This window comes from Stenella coeruleoalba (genome assembly GCF_951394435.1).
Source record: "Stenella coeruleoalba genome assembly, chromosome: 10".
Taxonomy (NCBI): domain Eukaryota; kingdom Metazoa; phylum Chordata; class Mammalia; order Artiodactyla; family Delphinidae; genus Stenella; species Stenella coeruleoalba.
The window spans coordinates 4987264-5000684 of record NC_137156.1 but is presented as its reverse complement, the minus strand read 5'-3'; the positions used below and the strand labels follow the sequence as shown (position 1 = coordinate 5000684).

Genomic DNA, 13421 nt, shown 5'->3' with positions numbered 1-13421 from the left:
GCTGTGTCTGGCCCTCTGCAAACTCAGAGAGACCTAGAACACAGCATTTCCCAGAACTACACGTCCAGAGAAGATGCAAGAAATGTTTAACAAAAACCTAGAAGATAAACAAAATTGATAAACCTTTAGCCAAACTCAACAAGAAAAAGAGGGACAGGATGCAAATCAATAAAATTAGAAATGAAAAAGGAGAAGTTGCAACGGACACTGCAGAAATACGAAGCATCCTAAGAGACTACTACAAGCAACTCTATTCCAATAAAACGGACAACCTGGAAGAAATGGACAAGTTCTTAGAAAGGTATAACCTTCCAAGGCTGAACCAGGAAGAAATAGAAAATATGAACAGACCAATCACAAATAATGAAATTGAAACTGTGATTAAAAATCTTCCAACAGGGCTTTCCTGGTGGCCCAGTGGTTAAGAATCTGCCTGCCAAGGCAGGGGACACGGGTTTGAGCCCTGATCTGGGAAGATCCCACATGCCGCAGAGCAACTAAGCCTGTGCGCCACAACTACTGAGCCTGCGCTCTAGAGCCTGCGAGCCACAACTACTGAAGCCCGCGAGCCATAACTACTGAAGCCCACGCACCTAGAACCCATGCTCTGCAACAAGAGAAGCCACCGCAATGAGAAGGCCACGCACCGCAGTGAAGAGTAGCCCCTGCTCACCGCAACTAGAGAAAGCCCGCGTGCAGCAACAAAGACCCAATGCAGTCAAAAATAAATCAATAAAATAAATAAATTTATATTTAAAAAATCTTCCAACAAACAAAACTCCAGGACCAGATGGCTTCACAGGTGAATTCTCTCAAACATTTAAAGAAGAGCTAAGACCCATGCTTCCCAAACTCTTCCAAAAAATTGTGGAGGAAGGAATACTCCCAAACTCATTCTGTAAGGCCAGCATTACCCTGATACAAAAACGAGACAAAGATACTACAAAAAAAGAAAATTACAGACCAATATCACTGATGAACATAGATGCAAAAATCCTCAACAAAACACTAGCAAACAGAATCCAACACCACATTAAAAGGATCATACACCATGATCAAGTGGGGTTTATCCCAGGGATGCAAGGATTCTTCAATATATGCAAATCAATCAATGTGATACACTAGATTAACAAATTGAAGAAGAAAAACCGTATGATCATCTCAACAGATGCAGAAAAGCTTTTGACAAAATTCAACACCCATGTATAACTGATTCACTTAGTTATAAAGCAGAAACTAACACACCATTGTAAAGCAATTATACTCCAATAAAGATGTAAAAAAAAAAAAAATTCAACACCCATTTATGATAAAAACTCTCCAAAAAGTGGGCACAGAGGGAACCTACCTCAACATAATAAAGGCCATATATGACAAACCCACAGCAAACATCATTCTCAATGGTGAAAAACTGAAAACATTTCCTCTAACATCAGGAAGAAGACAAGGATGTCCACTCTCACCACTATTATTCAACATAGTTTTGGAATTCCTAGCCACAGCAATCAGAGAAGAAAAAGAAATAAAAGGAATCCAAATTGGAAAAGAAGTAAAACTGTCACTGTTTGCAGATGACATGATACTATACAGAGAGAATCCTAAAGATTCCACCAGAAAACTACCAGAGCTAATCAATGAATTTGGTGAAATTGCAGGATACAAAATTAATGCTAAGAAATCTCCTGCATTCCTATACACTAACAACGGAAGATTAGAAAGAGAAATTAAGGAAAGAATCCAATTCACCATTGCAACAAAAAGAATAAAATACCTAGGAATAAACCTACCTAAGGAGGTAAAAGACCTGTACTCAGAAAACTATAAGACACCGATGAAAAAAATCAAAGATGACACAAACAGATGGAGAGATATACCATGTTCTTGGACTGGAAGAATCAATATTGTGAAGGTGACTATACTACCCAAAGCAATCTACAGATTCAATGCAATCCCTATCAAACTACCACTGGCATTTTTTACAGAACCAGAACAAAAACTCTTAAACTTTGTATGGAGACACAAAAGACCCCGAAGAGGACTTCGCTGGTGGCGCAGTGGTTGAGAGTCCGCCTGCCGATGCAGGGGACACGGGTTCGTGTCCCGGTCCGGGAAGATCCCACATGCCGCAGAGCAGCTAGGCCCGTGAGCCATGGCCGCTGAGCCTGCGCATCCGGAGCCTGTGCTCCGCAACGACAGAGGCCACAACAGTGAGAGGCCCGCATACCGCAAAAAAAAAAAAAAAAAAAAAAAGATCCCGAAGAGCCAAAGCAGTCGTGAGGGAAAAAAATGGAGCTGGAGGAATCAGACTCCCTGACTTCAGACTATACTACAAAGCTACAGTAATCAAGCCATTATGATACTGGCACAAAAACAGAAATATAGATCAATGGAACAGGCTAGAAAGCCCAGAGATAAACCCACGGACCTATGGTCAACTAACCTATGACAATGGAGGCAAGGATATACAATGGAAAAAAGACAGTCTCTTCAACAAGTGGTGCTGGGAAAAACTGGACAGCTACATGTAAAAGAATGAAATTAGAACACTCCCTAACACCACACAAAAAAATAAACTCAAAATGGATTAGAGACCTAAATGTAAGACTGGACACTATAAAACTCTTAGAGGAAAACATAGGAAGAACACTCTTTGACATAAATAACAGCAAGATCTTTTTTGATCCCCCTCCCAGAGTAATGAAAATAAAAACAAAAATAAACAAATGGGACCTAATGAAACTTAAAAGCTTTTGCAAAGCAAAAGAAACTACAAACACAACAACGAAAAGACAACCCTCAGAATGGGACAGAATATCTGCAAACAAATCAACGGACAAAGGATTAATCTCCAAAATATATAAACAGCTCATGCAGCTAATATTAAACAAACAACCCAATCAAAAAATGGGCAGAAGACCTAAACAGACATTTCTCCAAAGAAGACATACAGATGGCCAAGAAGCACATGAAAAGCACTGCTCAACATCACTAATTATTAGAGAAATGCAAATCAAAACTACAATGAGGTATCACCTCACACCAATGAGAATGGGCATCATAAGAAAATCTACAAACAACAAATGCTGGAGAGGGTGTGGAGAAAAGGGAACCCTCTTGCACTGTTGGTGGGAATGTAAATTGATACAGCCACTATGGAGAACAGTATGGAGGTTCCTTAAAAAACTAAAATAGAACTACCACACGACCCAGCAATCCCACTACCTGGCATATACCCTGAGAAAACCTTAATTCAAAAAAGAGTCATGTAGGGCTTCCCTGGTGGCACAGTGGTTGAGAGTCTGCCTGCCGATGCAGGGGACACGGGTTTGTGCCCCTGGTCCGGGAAGATCCCACATGCTGCAGAGCGGCTGGGCCCGTGAGCCATGGCTGCTGAGCCTGCGCGTCCGGAGCCTGTGCTCCGCAACGGGAGAGGCCACAACAGTGAGAGGCCCGTGTACCAAAAAAAAAAAAGAGTCATGTACCACAATGTTCACTGCAGCTCTATTTACAATAGCCAGGACGTGGAAGCAACCTAAGTGTCCATCAACAGATGAATGGATAAAGAAGATGTGGCACATATATACAATGGAATATTACTGAGTCATAAAAAGAAACGAAATTGAGTTATTTGTAGTGAGGTGGATGGACCTGGAGTCTGTCATACAGAGTGAAGTAAGTCAGAAAGAGAAAAACAAATATCGTATATTAACGCATATACGTGGAACCTAGAAAAATGGTACAGATGAACTGGTTTGCAGGGCAGAAATAGAGACACAGATGTAGGGAACAAACGTATGGACACCAAGGTGGGCAAAGTGGCGGGGGGGAGGGGTGGTGGCGGTGGGATGAGTTGGGAGATTGTGATTGACATATATACACTAATATGCATAAAATAGGGGCTTCCCTGGTGGCACAGTGGTTGAGAGTCCGCCTGCCGATGCAGGGGACACAGGTTCGTGGCCCGGTCTGGGAAGATCCCACACGCCGCGGAGCAGCTAGACCCGTGAGCCATGGCCGTTGAGCCTGCGCATCCAGAGCCTGTGCACCGCAACAGGAGAGGCCACAACAGTGAGAGGCCCAAATACCGCAAAAAAAAAAAAAAATGCATAAAATAGATAACTAATAAGAACCTGCTATATAAAAAAATAAATAAAATAAAATTCAAAAATTCAGAACTACACCTCCAGCCCATTCTGTCTCTGAAACAGTCTCCAAAGAGTGCAAAACTGGAGAGAGTAAAGAAGTAAAGTGACTGCCACACGGACAAAAACTTGTCCCTTTTGGAGTGTCTGCAGAAAAGCTGCCCAATACGTCACACGCCCACTTATCATCCTGAATCTTACTTTGTCCACACAGTTGCCGAGCACCTAAGGCGGGCAAGCTCCTCCCGAACGGGTCTGCTGGGGGTGAGAAAGCTCCACCAGCCCTTCCTATCAGGAACAGCTCCTCAGTGATTTCTGACACCACAACAGCTTCTCTCTCTTCACACCTCACTGCTTCAGTTCTCCTGCCTTTTCTTTGTGTCTTTCTCTTCTGAAAAGTTCTTTGGATTTTGAATAAAGTATCAAGAAGCAAGGAATAACTCACAGGGACAGCCCCAGAAAGGCCAGAGACACCACCACCACCCCCCGCCTTTAACTTGGAGGAACCCTTATTACTACCCCAGCAATTCCCGCTGTTTCTTGTGGGCAAGACCCTCCTTGAGGATCTGATGAAAATTATGGACCCTCCCACAGATAAAAGGACATACTACACCCAACATTTTCCTTCAGTATCAAGGGGGTCAGGGGCCCCAGAAACTCATCCGGGATAAGTAGGATAAGAATCCCGGTTTTACTTGATATATAACCCACCTTCCTTGAAACTGTGAATCAAGACCATTTTACTAAAATTCCCATGAGGTTTCAGAAACGCACAAAGAAAACATCCTTTCAGATCATCCCCACCCATCTAAATTTAAAGATGCGTGAGGTGAAATTATATACTGTTTGAAAAAAAAAAAGCAAGCAAAGTTTCCCTATGTTGGGCTTCCCTGGTGGCGCGGTGGTTGAGAGTCCGCCTGCCGATGCAGGGGACACGGGTTCGTGCCCCGGTCCGGGAGGATCCCACATGCCGCGGAGCGGCTGGGCCCGTGAGCCATAGCTGCTGAGCCTGCGCATCCGGAGCCTGTGCTCCGCAGCAGGAGAGGCCACAACAGTGAGAGGCCCACATAACGCAAAAAAAAAAAAAAAAAAAAAAAAAAAAAACCCACAGAGAGACAAGTCTCTGGAATTAAAAATTTCCAGAATATAACTAAGACTCTCATTGAAATATGGACCCACTCCCTCCCCTCACTTAAAAAAGATACTTTAAAAAGTCCACCAAGTAACTTCCTCAATCCACAAGGGGAAGCAAGGAGAGGAGAGGGCCAACCTGACAGACTTGACCCTGAAACTTCCATCCTCTGATCTTGGATGTAAATGATCTGAATATCAAGAATGTCTTTCGATTAAGCTGAGTAACAAGAGTCACTACCCTGTTTGTTTTGGGTTCCACCAGGCCTGAGGGATTCACACAACTCCAAGAGTGGAAAAGTACAGGACGGTTCTTGGAAGAAAGTTCAAGATACCCCTTAGCTCTATCACCACCACCTCAAAAAAAGAAAAAAGAGAAGAGAAGAGAAGAGAAGAGAAAAGAACCCATGAGAAGAGGCTGTACCCTGGAGACAGAACCTCCAGGAAGCTGGAGGGGTGGGTCCCGCGCTCCTGAGGGAGGCTGCTGCATTTCTGGATTTGCATTCCCACACAGGCTTTGCCCAGATCTGATGGAAGCAGGATGGCCTGAAGAGGGCAGAGGTCCCTCTGTGAGGATGATGGGGAGGGCAGGCCAGCCCCAGCCCCAGAGGAGATAAGGGACAATGTTATGCGAAGCCAGAAAGAAAAGATTAAGGATCCTGTCTCCAGGTCAATGAGATAGCAAAGAAGAGATGAAAGATAAAAGGGAAGATGGTCTAGAAACAAAGCTTCCCAGCTTGTGAAAACCCGCAGGGTTCTTGAAGTGAAATCTAAAATCTGTCCTAAGGCCCCCAGGAAAAAGCTTGGATGCCTAGGATGACAGGAGAAGCCCACAAACCAGACGGTGGGGAGCTTTACAACACCGAACCAGGACAGAGGCGGTGCGGAGCCTACACAGATGTCCACAAATACTTGGGATGGTTGATCCCCTGATTGAAACAGCCGGTTTGGGCCAACCCAGGACCGGCTAACAGTGTGAGTTTAGAGGAGTTCAGATACTAAAATGGTCTGGGCTACTCGGGGGCTTAACAAGCAGCAAGGACATCTCTCTTAGGATGGGCTGACTGATGCAGGAAGTCCTGGCTAGGCTGGGGATGAAACCCAAGCCGGCTAGTGCGCACCATGGCCATGCCTGCAAAGCTCGGGGCAAAACCGTCTCCTCTAACCAGGACGGCCTCGCGTGTGCTCTGAAGGCTGACAGCTGTGACTACGGCTCTGAGTTCCAGGAAGTTGATGTGTTTCTTGGCTGAGAGTTCAGTCTATGCCTTGGGTAGGGCGGCAACCCATGCACGGCCCCCTCCCCCTCGCTGGCACAGGCTTTGCTCAAAGGGAGCCTTGGAGTGTCACGTAGAGCATTCGAGCGGTGCAGCGGGGCACCGTGAGCTGCTCCAGCCAGCCCTGGATCCTACCCGCAGGGGGAGCGCGGATGCACCCCTCGGCACCGGCCACGTGCAAGACAGCAGAGCTGGGAGGTGCGTGGAGGGAAGCAACCCGGGGTCCCACGGCCGTGTGTGTGGCCCCCGGGTGGTCTTCTGGGCTCTGCCTCCACAACATGCCCCCTCTGGATGGAGGACTTGCTGACCCACGTTCACAGTGCTCCGTGCTCTGGCCTCAGTTTTCCTCTGGCCTTCTCTCCCACCGGCCCTCACACTCTCTGTTCAGTTTCTTCCCCCAGAACATACACTTGCACCCCTCCCCTGATCCCATCCCTCAGGGGCCACTGTTCACATGAAGCCTCCCGGATTGCCACCAGTCGAAGGCTCTCTGTTCCAAACTCTACCTCTGCAACACTCGCACTGAAAGACTAGAATGAAGACTAATGATGAGAGCGGCTAACACTTTCTGAACACTGTCTGCCACAAGCTAAAGTGCATCATCTTACTCGATCCCTGTAACAACAACCCTGTGAGGGTCAGTCCCACTGCACAGCCCCCAAGACCACGGTGGGAGAGCAAAGCGAATCCAGATTCTAAACTCTGTTCAGTTTCTGTTGGACAACAACTCCTAGCGCGGGGCTTGAGAGAACAGACGCACTCCCTGTCACATTCTCGGACTTCTAACGATGGTCTTCTGAGTCACCTCTGCCCCTCCAGTGCGCAGCTTCCCATTTCTGCCTGTTTCTAGGCAGGAAGAAGGTGCTCTCTGCTCCCACCTTCACCTCTGGCAGGAGAAGGACTGGACTCCCACCCCAGACTAACAAGTTCACTGCACGGAGTCTGCGTCCACGCACGGCCCCTGCTGAGAAAAGGGATGGGGGTCCATGTTCTACACCCTGTGGTTCTCCAAGCAGGCAACTGGAAGGAAGCCACCAGGCTCCTGAAATCCCAAACATCCCAGTCCTGTGGGAGAGGCTGGATCCCACTGATCCACTGACAGGAGCTCGAGCTCAGAAGTGACCTGAGTCCTCCGGGGCCTTCCGCTTCCACAAGAACCAATTGCAGACTTGGAGTCCACGCTTTGGGGTCCTCTCCTGGGGTGTGGAGGAGACACGTGTGTAGGAAGTACTGGGGGGCAGGAGATGGGGAGCACAGATGGTGGAGAGTGAGTCGCAGAACTGCACAGATCAAAATTAAGCAAACAGGGGCTTCCCTGGTGGCGCAGTGGTTGGGAGTCCACCTGCCGATGCAGGGGACACGGGTTTGTGCCCCGGTCCGGGAAGATCCCACGGGCCGCGGAGCGGCTGGGCCCGTGAGCCATGGCCGCTGAGCCTGCGCGTCTGGAGCCTGTGCTCTGCAACGGGAGAGGCCACAGCCGTGAGAGGCCCGCATACGACAAAAAAAAAAAAAAAAAAATGAAGCAAACACCATGCGAAGGTTGGAGTCTTGCCTACAAGAAATGGGGGACAAAAAGGCCTCCGTGTCGGGGAGCCCCACAGGGCCCTGCTCAGCATCAGAAGGAAACCTTACACTCTCATCTACTCAGTGAGAGGTTAACTACTACTGACCCTCGCTCCAGCATGGCCACCCCAGAGTCGTCCCGTCCAATGGCATCACAGACCTTGCTTTAGAAATGCAGTCTCAGTAAATGTGAGTCGGTCATGACGCTGTACACCTTAAACCAACTCAGTGCTGTACATCAATTATATCTCGATTAAACTGAGAGAAAGAAGAAATGCAGGTTCCCGGGCGCCACCCAGAACTGCTGCATCAGAAACTCCCCTGGGGGCGGGCCCTGGAGTCTGTTGACTCCCAGGGGATTAGATCCAGCTTTGAGGACCAGTGCTTTACATAGAATTCTGGAAGGAGGGTGACACAAAACCAAGGATCTCCCTGAAAAACATTCCTTCTATGAGGATTTGGAAGAAGCCGCTGGCTTATCATACTCCCAGGAGCAAAAATCAAGGCACTGGAGCAGAGACTCAGACCCCAGTTCTAACTTTAGCTTTATTTACCACAAAGAAATTTAAAAAAAAATTAAAACAATAAGGGCGGAGGGAGAGGGATAAATCTATGTGGGGCTATTTTAGCTTCCTCAGGAGCGGGCACGTGTGGGACGTGAGCTTCAGACAGGGCAGGGCCAGCCTGCAGTGCACAGAAAGCAGAACCACTCAGCCTGGGCTCCCCCTCCAGGCAGCTCTGGATCCTCAAAGCCCCCTCTCCAGCATTCACCAAACTTGTGTCACTCACAGAAAAGCTCCTTCCGGGGTGCTGAGGGATGGTCTTCAAAGTTGAGGCCTTTGGCCGGGATCTCCGGTGGCCCTGGACACCCTCACGGTCCCCCCAGGCCACTCCCCTTCTCTGCTGCTCCTGGCACTAAATGTGCTGCAGGGGCGGGAAGGCAACCCCAGAGCACCCCCAGCCTCAGAACTAGCTCACTGTCTACTGCGGTTTCTCTCTTAATGTGACCCATGGTGGAGGGAGAAAAATGGAACGGAGACTGTTCCTACGGCCTAGAGCGGCTGCCCCTTCCTGCTCAGGCTTCAGGGGCCCCGGCGGGTACCAGGAATAACACAGGCTGCTGATGCTGCCTTTCAAAGGGAACGTCCAGTGTCTTCACGTAAAGGAACTCTCTAATATTCAGTAAAGTGTGTGGGGAAGGGGTGCCATCAGGGAGAGGGACAGTCTCTCTTTTAAAAATAAAAAGCACTTGGACATTTTAATTGCTACATTACCTACAACTTCAGCAGGGAGGCGAGTGCCGACCGGGAAGACAGGGTTCTTGCTCACCAAGCCTATCTACGTGAGTCAGAGTAAATTCACTATTTAAAATAGGAACCGCTGGAAAGGTGGGGAGATTTCCTGGTACATATGCTGGACGAAACCGTCCTGCGGTCCCCACTCTCCTTCCTGCATCCCTCTGTGAGGGCTCTTGGCTTCTCTGGAGGGAGGAAACGGGGCAAGGTCCCAATTACATGCCTTCCTGCGAAGAGCTGACTCCACCCCTGCAGCTCTGCCCCCCACCCCCATCTCATCGCCCCACCAGGATCTCATCTCACTGCTGCCAGACTCGGAGCCACGGCTTCTGCAGCTGCCGCATGGCAACCATTTGTTCTCAGTGGCCTCTCTTCAGGGAGGGGCCTGGCGGCCCATGGGCGTAGCCCTGTCCCTCTCCCCAGGTGAGCCAATCTTTTCCCGGCCACCAGGATCTGGTATTTCATCACCTTCTTGCCCAACTTGGCAGACACCTGTATGGTTCTCTACTCTGCAAGGAAGCTGGTGAGAAAGGGGGTGCGGGAGCCCTCAGGCTGAGCAGAGGGGCACCCTCACCTACCCCCGGGGCAGGGCAGGGCCTTCACCTAAGGCAGGAATGTCTCACAAGAGCACCCTGCGGGGTGGGGGGGGGAATAAGGGTTAGGGTCCCTGCCCCACCCCTAGATCTGCTCTGCTGGCTTATACGGAAGTGTGGGGAGAGGCCTCCACATCTTATCTTGGCTGAAGAATTTTTAAATAGAAAGGAAAGCTATTGCTAACAGAGAAAACAGGATTTTAGTCAGGGTGTGTCACAAGTCTAGTGTTTAGCCATTTATGTGTCTTTCAGAGTATCCCTTCTCTAATAACTACGGGGTATTATCTATTGGGGCATAAACTCTGGGCCAGAAGATGTGTTAGGCACTTTACATATATTTCCTCCTCCCCCAAATCGTATCAGGTAATGATTAGGTTACCTGCTGGCTATTACACAGCTCTGCAGGGGCAGAGCCAGGGTTCTAGCCCAGGTTGCCCGACTCCGAAATTCCTGCACTTTCTGATGCCACAAAAAGGATCATGGAAAAATCATTCAGAGAGGGGCGATTAGCAAGCTAGAGGACCGGGAAACCAAGCCGGGGAAAACAAGAAATGGCTGAAGGAACTGTAGGCACCTGCAGGCCTGGTGCGTGGAAGAGAGGGCACATTCCCCCGTGTCCACCATGACGGGAACGGGGTTTGGGCAGGAGGCACAAAGAAACTGGTCTGGGGCCCCATAATTCTTTATACCAGAGCTGTGAACGACTAGAGCTGCCCACAGAAGGAATGCGGCCCCGTGAAGTAATGAACTCACTGTCTCTGGAAGTGTTCAAGCAGAGGGTGGATAACCACAACCTGGGCCTGCAATGGGTGGGAGACCAAGTCAGACCAGCCTTCTGACTTCCAGATTCAGCACTTCTAAGAGGACAGCCCCTTTTTCATCCTACTGTAAGATTCAGAAGGATGCACCAGGAGAATACACCCCAGCAGCGCAGCCTAAGGAGCACACGACGTGGAGTCTTCTGTCTTGGACTGGAAACTCAGCTTGCCACCAGTGGAGCGACTTACGTCTCTGAGTCTCAGTTCCCTCATCCGGAAAATGAAGCTAGTAATACCAGCCCTCCATACTTTACAGTACAGAAATCAATCAAAGGAACATTAACTGAAACACTTTACAAACGGCACGGCACGCCCAGTGTGAGCTACTGATGCCACGCTATTCGCCTCCCGACGCTCCAGGTTAGCTGGGCCCTCGGCTGGCCCTCCCCCAGCCCCTCCATCCGCCTCCGGCATCCCCTCTTGGACTGCCCCGCCTCATGGAGGGCAGGGCCCAGTTTGCTGATCTTAAAAAAAAATTCTGTTCCAGCCCCCAAGTTTAACAATGAAATATAAATATAATTTAGCTTATCACAAATGCAATCCCATCGACAATTAGGAGTAAAACAGCTGCTGCCAGCTCGCAGGGCTGCATGGCCAGCAGGAAATAAAACGCCTCCGGCTTCAGGTCACCGCTGAAACAAATCCTGGTCAGCCTCACATGTGCTTAATCAAGGAAGTCTGCACCGCGGGCTCCCACAGGACCCGAGGGCTCTTCCCCACCCTTTCCTGCATCTCTCCCCTCCCAGCTCTAGAACCCGAGCACAGTGCAGCTGACACCCCGCAAGCTGCCCCAGCCTCTCAGCAGCTGGACCCTAGTGATTGGGTTTGCTCTGGACACTCCTCTGACGTGGGCCTCAGCGCCTGCAGTCACACTTACAGCTTGGGGAGGAAGCTGGGGTAAAGTTCAGTAGCAGTTTGCAGAGTTTTAGGCAATATCCTGCAACTCTTTCACAGGCCCTGAGGTCGTGGGGCTGTCTCTTCTCTCCAATAGGCTCGGTAAAGGGTCAGGCTGCAGAAACAGGATTCTCTACTTTTCCCTTGAGGAGGGGCTGGATGCCAGCTGAGCACCCCCAGGACAGGTGGTTACCCGAGCATCTGGGCTGCACATTCCCAGAATTCAGGGCGGGTTCAGCACGACACCCCTTATAAAACCAAGATGACTCTGTGGAAGATAAAAGTGTTGTTGGAAATGCTTCTAGCTCAGTGGAAGGAGGAGATCACATCTTTCCTCACCCAGCGCATCAGAAAGGCAGTCAGCTGGGGTCAAAATTTCACAGTGGGTGAGCAGACATTACAAACTGTCAGCTGAGAATGACTCTGAGTGTGCTGGGCCCAACGACCACGGGCTCCAAGGGCTGCCCGCTATGCCTCCTAACGGGTGACCATTTTCCCCTCTATTTTGCCTCTAAGAAAATTATTCACCACTCTATCTATGAAGAAAAACAAATACTCTGAGATACAAGACGTTGATAAGTGTTTATCACAAGCCAACCAACCAAAAACATTAGCAAGCAAATGGTGTTTCTTAAAGCAAACTGAGCACAGGCCCAAAGCTGCTACGGGCAGGATGGGCACTGGGAGGGAAGAGGGGCGCGTGCGGCCGAGGTCCCCCTCCCCGAGCTCTAAAGAGCTGCCGGGCAGAGGCACCTGGGGAGGAAGGCAGTAGTGGACCAGCCGGTCCTGGAGGAAGCCTGGGCTCTGTTTCTCCCCAACAGCCAGGAGGGTGTGGGGTGTCTCGCTGAACCAAGGGCCGAAGCCCGGCGGGTCTGAAACAAGTACACTGTGCCCAAAGCACGTCTGCTGTCTGCATCTGCCTGAGCTCACGCGGCGGCCCTGACCAGGCCCAGGCTCTTCAAGGTGGGGTCCCGTTTTACAAGCCCCACCCTGAGAAAGCGATTACCCCTTCACAAGCCATTAAACTCACCCTAAAGTGACAAAGAACAGGAAGGAAATTCCAAAAGGGGAGATCCACACCAGTCGGACAGATCCCCTCCCTTAGGCTCTCAGGCCCAAGCGAGAACCCAGCCAGCGGAGGAGGGAACCTGAGAGGAGAGCACACGCCACTGAGAAATCAAGGAAACTGAGCCGGCCTCCTGCGCTCCCCACTGGCTAGGCCAGCCTGACACTTCCTCCCGGTCCCCAGGGTCACACACCTCCACAGGGAAACCTCTGGGGCACGAAGATCTGGAAACCCAAGCTAATGCCCATTTAACTTAAGCTGACATTACACTACCAACATTACAGACATTCCTAGTCACGTGGACCGCTGTGGTTGAAAAAGACTGGCCTCTACCAATATTTCCGTGGTACAGAACTGATCTTGTGCGTTTGGGAAACCACTCCGCGCTTCTCCAGGAGAGTTCTCTAACACGCCTGCAACCACAAAGCTGAGGTTTCCCTGCTCACCCCCTTCACTGGACTTGAATGCCTGCGATAAAGGCCCCCTCGTGTTGTTCAAAAAGAACATCCCTGCTCTTCCCTTTTATCTTCCCTTAACAGTTTGCCATCCAGTGATAGAAGGGGCCTCGCCTCCAACAGTCCCGGCCTTTTATCTCCCGCTGACCTGACCACGCAACAACATGAAGCCAGGGGCTGGGTTTCCTGC

The 13421-nt window shown here is 49.8% G+C and overlaps 1 protein-coding gene across 9 annotated transcripts in view; it reads right to left on the bottom strand.

The window, feature by feature from the left end:
- The window catches only part of RREB1 (ras responsive element binding protein 1), a 177573-nt gene that overhangs the window by 71038 nt on the left and 93114 nt on the right, over nucleotides 1–13421 (bottom strand). The window lies entirely within an intron of this gene.